This window comes from Panthera tigris, chromosome D3 (assembly GCF_018350195.1).
Source record: "Panthera tigris isolate Pti1 chromosome D3, P.tigris_Pti1_mat1.1, whole genome shotgun sequence".
NCBI classification, from domain to species: domain Eukaryota; kingdom Metazoa; phylum Chordata; class Mammalia; order Carnivora; family Felidae; genus Panthera; species Panthera tigris.
Genome location: NC_056671.1, coordinates 46,378,732 through 46,387,340, shown reverse-complemented (window position 1 = coordinate 46,387,340; position 8,609 = coordinate 46,378,732).

Genomic DNA, 8,609 nt, shown 5'->3' with positions numbered 1-8,609 from the left:
GCTAATTGTGACATTATTGAAATATTTATGAAAAGAGGGGCGCCTGGGTGGCGCAGTCGGTTAAGCGTCCGACTTCAGCCAGGTCACGAATTCGCGGTCCGTGAGTTCGAGCCCCGCGTCAGGCTCTGGGCTGATGGCTCGGAGCCTGGAGCCTGTTTCCGATTCTGTGTCTCCCTCTCTCTCTGCCCCTCCCCCGTTCATGCTCTCTCTCTGTCCCAAAAATAAATAAAAAACGTTGAAAAAAAAATTAAAAAAAAAAGAAATATTTATGAAAAGAGAACTTTGATCTGCTATTTCACTCACAGTAGCTCAAAGACAGTATAAGACAAGAGTTCAAACTCACAGCCAGAGGGCTGTATTTTGCTGTTTATACAAGCTTTAACTGATATTCACAGTGACTTTTTGGGTCACTTTTACATATTCTTAACCAAGTAAAAGTGTAAGAACTATAAGTGGGGATCTACTAAATTACTTGATGTCAAAAAGGAGGGTGCCTGGGTGGCTCAATTGGCTAAGCATCCGACTTTGGTTCTTGTCATGATCTTACAGTTTGTGAGTTTGAGCCCCATGTCGGGCTCTCTGTTCTCAGCACTGAGCTCACCACGGATCCTCTGTCTCCCTCTGTCTGCCCCTCCCCCTGCTCGCATTCTCTCACTCTCAAAAAGAAATAAAAAACACTTTAAAAAAAAGGAGCTGCTAACTTTATAATGGTCATTACGTATTCAGTGGGCATTTATTGATCTATTACACAACTGTGTAGACATTATAGTAGAGATTTTCTGCTAACCCGACATTAACACGTGTCTTTTCACCTAACCCTTCGTGGGAGACCATGGAAATACTTTAACATCTGGAATCTGTTCAAACATTAGCAGAGATTTTTAAGAATGGCACTTGAGAAAGTCTTGTCACACTTTATGAAATCCATTCTGGAAGCATTTTTTTCCAACTACTCGTCTATTTCATAGCGAAAGGCCTTTTATCGCATCCTCAAGTGCAGTATTGTAACATCAAAGCTGAACTTAACCAATGCAATGAGATGCATGATAAAAATGTAAAATGATACACGTGATTCTCCTTACCACTCGTGCAGTCTCATTAAGCCACTTACCACAAAAGAACCTTGGGATATCTTAGGAGCAAGACAGGGAAGCTTTCCTGAGCTAATGGCACCGTTGTTCTCCCCAGTGACACTGAATGTAGCCACAGGAGGCACTAGGTGTTCAGGAGGGACAAGAAAGGAATTTGAAAATAAATTCCAAATCCTGCCACTGTTGTAACAAAACTCTTTTTTCTCCCTCAGCTTTGCTCAGAACCTGCTTCTGTGATTGTGGCTCACCTGTAACGCGTAGGTGGCATTCAGAAGACTGACGCAGCCAGCCTTTTCTGTCCTGAACACCCAGGAGCATAGCCTTTCTGTGGGAAGTGGTTGGTTGCTGGTTGGTTTCTGTTGGCCGCGCGCACGCTGGTCTGGCTGGCCTGTCAATTACTCAATGGTTACGCTGAGGAAGAAGCAGGTCCTGCGTGTCAAACAGGTTGCTGCTCTCGGAGTGCAGAAACGTCAAGTGCACGTAATTACCGCTAATTTGAAAACACAAAAAAGCTGCTACCATTCAGGGGGCAGCGGAGCACTGCCTCTCCTGTTTCTGGAGAGAACCAAAATCACAGCCGGGCAATATCGTAAGCTTTCTTTGCCACCTGGTATATGCACATCTTTTTGATGTGTAATTACAGTGTGTAACTACATATTTATTTTTTGATCCATGTTCTCCCCATAGCTTCATGAAGGCAGAGACCACGTGTCCGTTTTGTCTGCCATTGTACACGCCCAGGACAATGTGGGAACTCAGTAACTGTTTCATGAACAAATGACCATTGTATTTCATTTGTGAGAAAGAATTTCCAGATACATCTCTCCACATTCATTGTGACCTTATGTTTGGAGGCACTCAATATAACCTCTAAATTGTTCATGTTGAATTATTGGACCACACATGGAGGGTTGCCACGGTGGCCTATTAATGTTTTATGTAAAGTGTGATGGCCATGAAAGCTTGCACATAAAAAGTCATAGACAACGAGGTTCATTAGTTGATAATCTTTTCCATTCCTTTGCCTCTTGAAAGATCTGCACTCATATCATTTTATGTATCCATATTCTGTATCCAAATGATAAAAGCTTCTTAGAAAAATTTCATTGCCTCTTGTAATTTCTTCTAATCCTTAATAGTCTTAAAGATAACACCACAGTGTTGACACATAACATATGTTAAATAAATATTATTGTTGTTTACTGTTGTTTTTGTGAATTGAACTCAGCAGTAAAAATGAAAATGTAACTATTAAATATTTGGTGTGAGTTCTAGCCATTCTCTGTAAATTTGTTTTTAATGTTTAATTATTTTTGAGAGACACAGAGAGAGAGAGAGAGAGAGAGAGAGAGAGAGAGAGAGAGACAGAGCATAAGCAATGGAGGGAAGGCAGAGAGAGGGAGACACAGAATCTGAAGCAGGCTCCAGGCTCCAAGCTGTCAGCACAGAACCCAAGGCAGGGCTCGAACTCACAAACCATGAGATCATGACCTGAGCCGAAATTGGGCACTTAATCGACTGAGCCACCCAGGTGCCCCTATAGCCATTCTCTTTAATCTACGGTTTTAGTTCAGTTATGTCTGCATTAGTTAAATTGCTTTTTCTACTACCAGTTTACATTTGGCTTTTCTACCAGAGGCAAGCGTTTTCCTAGCCACTTGGATTTTGTCTTGCTCAGCACTTCAAGGTAGATGGTCCAAGATATAAGTCAGATTCTGAGTCACTGGCTGGATCGTTGTTCCCAGGACCCCTTACACGGTAGGGCTAACTAAATTGCTCCTCAGTATTCTTCTATGTATTTGAAAGAAATACATGCTCTTGCTATGTGCAGTGCCTCATAGATATCATCTCTTAAATACTAACTTATTGGAAAATCACATTTTTACAGTTCTTTGGTTACAAAATTTTTAGACCCATACAACTACTAGGCATGAAGTATTATTGTTACTAGGCATGAAGTATTATTGAGTCAAGGGCTAGAACTACAGCTATTATTACCATTAAAGCTTTTGCTCACCACTTGGCTAACCACCAGAAGTGAAGGTGATGTCGGTTCCTCTGCAGAGAATTATGAGAAGTCATCTTGGCCGAGGTCAAGAGCTAAAAGGTAGGAGCATTATTTGTAGATAATTTTTAGCTTTTTTTTTATGTTGACTTAGACATAACTGACATAAAACATACTGCACGTTAAAAATATACTATTTGATGAGTTTTGACATACACACAAACCAGTGAAACCATCGGCACAAATGCAGGTAGTGAACACATCCATCACCCCAAAAAGTTTCCTCTTGCCTCTTTGTCATCCCTGCCCTCAACCCCTCCATGCCCCAACCTATCGTTATGCAACCATCTATCTGTTTTCTGTCATTATAAATTAGTTTGCCATTTCTAGAATTTCATATAGATGGAAACTTACAGTATGTATTTTTTGTCTGTCTTCTTTCACTCAGCATAGTCACATTGAGATTCATCCAAGTTGGAGCACATATTAATAGCTCATTCCTTTTTGTTGCTGAGTAGTATTCCATAGCACAGATGTAGTACAGTTAATTTATCTGTGGATAGAAATTTGGATTCTTTCCAGTCTCTCTCATACAAATAAAAGCTGCTGTGAGCATTCATGCACATGGATTTGTTTATCAACGTATATTTCCTTTCCTCTTGGTTAAATGTCTAGAAACAAATGGCTGGATGATATGGTAGGTGTATGTTTAAGTTTTAAAAAGTCTGTCAGTTGTCTTCTAAAGTGTCTGTATTCTTATTTTTTTTTTTAAGTATTATTTATTTTGAGAGGGAATGCATACATGTGCATGCGCAGGGGTTTTCTTATTTCAAGTGTTTATGTATTTACGTATCATTTTCCATTCCCAACGGCAATGTAGGAGAGGTCCAGTTCTTCCACATCCTCAGTGATGACCTCAGATGACCCTACAGTCAGTAGGGTTTTTAATTTTAGTCATTCTAATGGGGGTGTAGTGGTTTCTCACTATGGTTTTAATTTGTATTTCCCTAATGGATAATGATGTTGAGCCTCTTTTCACGTACTTGTTATCAGTCTATCTTCTTTGGTGAAGTGTCCGTTCCAATCTTCTGCCCAAAGTTTCTATTGAGTTGTTCATTTTCTTATAATATAGTTTCAAGTGTTCTTCATATATTCCGCATACAATTTATTCATCAGATATATGACTTACAAATATTTTTACCCAGGCTGTGGCCTGCCTTTTTGTTTTTTGGAAGAGCAGCAGTTTTTAATTTTGATGAAATCCAGCTCATCAGTTTGTTCTTTTGGGGCCTGTATTTTAGTGCTGTATCTATGAAATTTTTGTCTGCCCCAATGTCAGAAGGTTTTCTCATAGAAGTTGTATTATTTTAACTTTCACATTTAGATCTATGACCCGTTTTGTATTAATTTGTGTATATTTTGTACAGATATGAATCAAAGTCCTTTTTTTTTCATATGGATATCCAATTGTTCTGGCACCATTTGTTGAAGAGACTAACCTTTTTCCACTGCACTGCCTTTGCACTTTTGCAAAGTGCAAAGATTTTTGTAGGTAGTGCAAAGATTTTTGCCTGGATTTTTGTAGGTCTAGTTCTGAACTCTCTCTTTTCTTCCATTTCACTATTTGTCTATCTTTACACCAATACCACCTACACTGACTAGTGTAGCTTTATAAAAAGTCTTGCAATCAGGTCACATTATTCCTTCAACCTTCCCCTTTTCTGCAGAATTTTTAGACTATTCTAAATCCCTTGCATTTTAGAATCAGCTTGTCAATTTCTACAAAAAACATAGCCTTCTGGTATTTTGATTGACAGTGAATTGAATCTATAGATCAACTTAAAAAAAATGAACATCTTAATGATACTGATTCTTCTGACTCAGAAACATGCTATATCTCTTCATTTATTTAGGTCTTATATAATTCTTGTCAACAATGTTTTGTATTTTTCAGTGTGAATAAATTTTTACATCTTGTGTCAGATATATCTCTAAGTATTTCATATGTTTGATGTGCTGTACATGGTATTGTTTTAAAAATTTTAATTTCCAATTGTTCATTGCTAATATATAGAAATACAGTTGATTCTGTGTATTTATCTTATATCCATGACCTTGCTAAACTCATTTATTAGTTCTAGTATCTTTGTAGATTCCCTCACATTGACCACATAATCATATTGTCTGAATAAACAGAGCCAACTTTATGAGCAATATTGATCTGTAATTTTCTTGTAATCTCTATGTTAGGTTTTGGTATCAGGGTAATAGTTGCCTCATCAAATGATCTTTCAGTACATTTAGAGATACTGTTGCATTGTCTTCTCAATAGCATTGTTTCCAGAAAAAAAAAATCTATCAAAAAAAATCTGCTGTCATTCTTATGTTTGTTTCTCTGTATGTGTGTATTTCCCATCTGACTACTTTTAAGATTTCCCTTTCTCTCTTTTTTATTATCAAACTTAAAATATTTTTTTGTTATTATCAAACTTTGAGAGAGAGAGAGAGAGAGAGAGAGAGAGAGAGAGAGAGAGAGCATGTGGGTGAGCAGGGGAGGGGCAGAGGGAGAAAGAAAGAGAGAATCTTAAGCAGGCTCCATGCCCAGCACAGAGCTCAATGCAGGGCTTGATCTCAAGAACCAGAAGATCATGACTTGGGCTCAAATCAAGAGTCAGATGCTTAACCCACTGAGCCACCCAGGCACCCCTATCAAACATTTTAAATCGAAGAATAATTGACATACAATATTATATTAGTTTCAGTTAAACAACGATTTGATATTTATATACATTATGAAACGGTCACCACCTGTCCCCGTAAAAAGTTGTTACAATATTGTTGGCTATATTCCCGATGCTGTACATTACAGCCTCATGTCTTATTTATTTTGTGATTGGAAGGTTGTACCTCTTAATCCCCTCCACCTAACATTTTTCTTTTTATCACCGTTTTGAAGCAATTTAATTATGATGTGCCCTGACATTGTCTTATTTAGGTTTCTTGCACTTGGAGTTCACTGAGCTTATTGGATTTGTGGACTTATAATTCTACCAAATTTGGAAACTTTTCAGCCATTATTTCTTCAAACATTTTTCTACACTTCTATCTTTGTCCTCTTTCAAGGACTCCAATTACACAAGTATTAGCCCAGTCGAAATGGTCTCACAGTTCACAGATACTCTGTTTGTTATAAAAATGTTCCCTTTTTTGGTTTCAATTTGGATAGCTTCTATTTGTATGTCTTTGAGTCACTAATCTTTCCATCTGGATTCTCTACTTTGCCATTAGAAAGTGAAGGAGGGACAGTAAAGTATCCTCCAGACTGAGAAAGCACTTTGAGACCAAAAAATGATGCAAGCCGCTGCATACCATTTATACAGAGCTATGCTCAGGTTAACTTACTGACAGGGGGGATCTGGCAGACAATAATTCTGGTGTCATGGAAGTTCTTCTCCACAAAGTCCAGACCTTGACCCACAGATTTCATGGAGCAAAGGGTAGTTATCTAAAGTAGTGCCATCTGTACCCCAGAGGGAGGATCGGAACGAGGCTTCTGGCATTCTGGTCAGGGCATACATTAACCTCTGAGGGGTCTAGAACATGGAGTCCCTGAGGGAAATTAGGGCACAGACATGAACAAGATGAAGGGCTAAGAATAGTGAGTATTGTCAGCTCTCCTACACCCATGGGTACAATTAATTATACTTAACATCTCACATATTGTAGTTTTCATCTCTAGATGTTTGATTTGGATCTTTTTTTTAAAATAACTTCCATGCATCTACTTCAATTTTTTGAACATATGGAATAGTGTTATAGCTATTTTAATGTCCTTGTCTTCTAATTCTGACATTGATGCCACTTCTGAGTTCGTCTAATGGATTGGTTTTCTCCTTATCATGAGTCCCATTTTTCTGCTTCTTTTCATCCCTGATAATTTATTTTTTATTTTTATTTTTTGGATTCCAGACATTGTGGATTTTATCTTCTCGGTTGCAAGATATTTTTGTATTTCTATAAATATTGTTCTGGAATGCAAGGAAGTTACTTAAAAAGAAATTGATCCTTTCAGGTCTTGCTTTTAAGATGTGTTAGGTGGGTCTGGAGGAATGCTCAGTCTAGGGTTAATAATTGTTCCTCAGTACTCAGCCAAAGTTATTTGCACTTTACCAGTGGCCTGAGAATCATGAGGTTTTCTGTCTGGCTATGGGAACGGAGGCTATTCCTGGACCTGTTTGAGAATGGAGCACTGTTTCTTCTCATTCCCTAAAAGAGTAGTTTTTCCCCAGCTTCAACTAATTATCTCACTTGCACGCCCTAAGCAGTAAGTACTTAGCTGACTACTTGAGGGGGCTCCTCTTCAGATCATCTGAGGTTTTCTCTCCGAGCTCTCCTCTCCTGGACTCTGTCCTGTGAACTCTGGCCACCTTGCTGTCACCTCGGCTTCACCTCCTCAACTCACAGAATCTGCTGCTGTCTACCCCCTCACTGCACTGTGGTCTGCAAACACTCTCGAGGCAATGCTAGGCTCACCTTTGTTTCCTGTCCCTCAGAGATCATAAGTCTTTGTTGCCCGAGGTCTAGTTGCTTCCCACCTTGATCCACATGTTTTGTGTGTCTCAGTGACTGTGAATCCAGTCCTTGTGGCTCCATTTTGGTCGGTCTTGACATTTTTCGAATCTCTGAACTTTAAGCCTAAATGGGGGCTTAGTTTGGTCTTGGCCTTTCAAATGCTATTGTCCTAACCTCACCATGTGACATGATATTTGGACTTCTTGTTTCTATTTCGTAGTACAGTTCAGGTTACTGTTAGGGCATTTATTAGGGATGTTGTCGTTCAAAACAGAGTTAGGCAACAGTCATGTTAATCGGTAAAATAATTATTTCAGATACTAGCAAAATGTCAACACTGTTATTAAAGAGTCATCCTTTTAGTATTTCTTGAGCCTCTACTATAAGCTAGGCATTCTGCCAACCTGAAGTTACAGTAATGAATGAACATCACCCCTGCCTACAAGGAGCCGATGTTTTAATTAGGCAGCAGCTGGGTACACCAGCAGAGCCATCAGCAAGTGCAAGGGCCCCGTGCTGAGAGAGCATGGCACCCTTGGAAAAGAGTGACTGGTCCTTCACAGTTCACAGTTTAGGAGAGAACGGTACTCTCGCGAAACAACATCCCCAAATAGTGTGAGCCCCATGGAGATAGGATTTGATGGTGATGATAACCACAGCTAATAACGTCTTGAACCATCATACTATGTCAGTCACTGCTTTACCTGTTTTCTTATCAAATCAGAAAAGCAGGGGCGTCTGGGTAGCTTAGTCGGTCAAGCGTCCGACTTCGGCCCTGGTCATGATTTCAAGGTTTGTGGGTTCGAGCCCCATGTCGGGCTCTGTGCTGACAGCTTAGAGCCTGGAGCCTGCTTTGGAATCTGTGTGTCTCTCTCTGACCCTCCCCTGCTCATGATCTGCCTCTCTCTCTGTCTCTCAAAAATAATAAACGTTAAAAAAAT